The sequence below is a fragment of the Pinus tabuliformis genome, chromosome 5_1, assembly GCF_031772625.1.
Source record: "Pinus tabuliformis cultivar Carrire ecotype Pingquan chromosome 5_1, CPIR1, whole genome shotgun sequence".
Classification (NCBI taxonomy): Eukaryota; Viridiplantae; Streptophyta; class Pinopsida; order Pinales; family Pinaceae; genus Pinus; species Pinus tabuliformis.
The window spans coordinates 86,127,669-86,129,770 of NC_142305.1; positions in this window are offsets into that span (position 1 = coordinate 86,127,669).

The window sequence follows — 2,102 nt, forward strand, 5'->3', positions numbered from 1 at the left end:
CTGCCTCGGGGTATTTGTTAAAATTGACTTTAATTAAGATTTAAATGCGAGATCTAGTGAAACAGGATATGTTCACAGTAGCCTTGAGAAAGATTGGTAAAGATTCGAGGAAATTGAAAATCTTGCAAACCTTTGCAATCCTGAAAATCTCAAAATGGTCAATATTTATCGCTAGAATGATCAATAATATATATAAACTAGTTTTTTTGTTGTATTTTTTGTTTTGTTTTTTCTTTATTGGGTAATTAGGTTGAGTATAGATTGAGTGGGATGCTTGCCTCATTGACATTTCTTCAAATGGTTTAATTCCCCAAAATGGTTTTTATCTTCAATCCTCTCCATGGGTTTGAAGAATCTCTCCACGTGGTTTGAATCTGAGGCTTGAATTTGAGGCCTGGTGGTAACAAAATCTTACTCAGAATCTCTCCACGTGGTTTGAATCTGAGGCTTGAATTTGAGGCCTGGTGGTAACAAAATCTTACTCAAACCAACGGGTCCACATCTTATTGGTAAATATAAATTGATATTGAATCTGGTTTGAATATGAGGCTTGAATTTGTGGTTTGAATCTGATGCCTGGTGGTAACGAAATCTTACTCAAACAACAATCTTATTCAAACCAACTGGTCCACATCTTATTGGTAAATATAAATTGATTTTATCATATTAGTTAATAGACGAGTTCATATATAGATCAATGTAATAATGTACACGATAAGCCAAAGTAATAATTCAGTGAATTATGCATAATAGAACATATTGGAGTATAGTAGTTAAGTTAATTATAGTAAACTAAATAATGACCTTTTAATTATTTAAAATGTTAATTAGAATAAATTAATAGCGAAATAGTTTATGGAGAAAAATGCATGATAAGGAGTTGAAAATGGCTAAACTTTGTGGTGAACACTTCACTTACTTATTTAAGTAATTAAAGTAATAGAATTATGCATAATAGAACATATTGGAGTATAGTAGTTAAGTTAATTATAGTAAATTAAATAATGACCTTTAATTATTTAAAATGTTAATTAGAATAAATTAATAGCGAAATAGTTATGGAGAAAAATGCATGATAAGGAGTTGAAAATGGCTCAACTTTGTGTGAACACTTCACTTACTTATTTAAGTAATTAAAGTAATTAGATTTTAAGTAGAACACTTCCCCATTTAAGTAATTAGATATAGAGAGTAAAAAATATTAAAAAATAATAAATAATATTTGTAATTTTAAATATATTTATTAATGGTGATGTATATATGAATAATAATAATAATAAAAATTACTTTTATTTCTACGATTTTTTCCTTTATAGTCATTTATGCTTTGCTGCCCCCTCTAGCCAAATTGTTTCGGGAGTTTATAATGAGTGGATCTACTAGTATTCATCATCAATTCTCCTCATCTTTAGCATCCTTTTCAAGACGAGTAGGGTTTAGGTTTCATAACAAAGGGTTTATGGTTTCATAAAAAACCCTCCACTGAGTGCTTTGTGGCATGCTAGAAATTTAGGACCTTGCCTACCAAAAGCAATGCAAGATCCAAAAAGAAGTTACGCTTGGTAAAATTGGAGAATATCTCCAATATATGTAATTACGCTATGATCTGCAAATTAATTAGATTATGTCAGTGTCAAAAGGCTTCGATTAGGTGGACTTGAAATAAATGGAACCCCAGGGTCAAATAGAATTGGAGTTAAGGGTCAATGGTTTTTTTTACAAGCATTTCCCCAGCCTAGAAGACATATCAAGGGTTTTTGAAGGAGGACTGTATTTTGTCAATAGTGAAGGGGCTCTTCATGCAATTATGGAAGGAGCAGTGTAATTCGTGTAGGTTTTAACCCCGTACAGAAATTACTTTCATACGAATTACTAAAACACAAAAATAAACAATGCGAGAGCATAACACATAAAACACATATACATAGAGATTATCCCTTGGATCCCAAAATCGGGATTACCAGTTTGATTTTTCATTATGTTCCTTTCATGTTTACAATACATATTTATAGATGCCGAAGCATTTAATACCAGGACCGAAAACCATTGCGTCCATTACCATGGACCGAAAACCATAGGTAGGTTGTATAACCTAATATAGG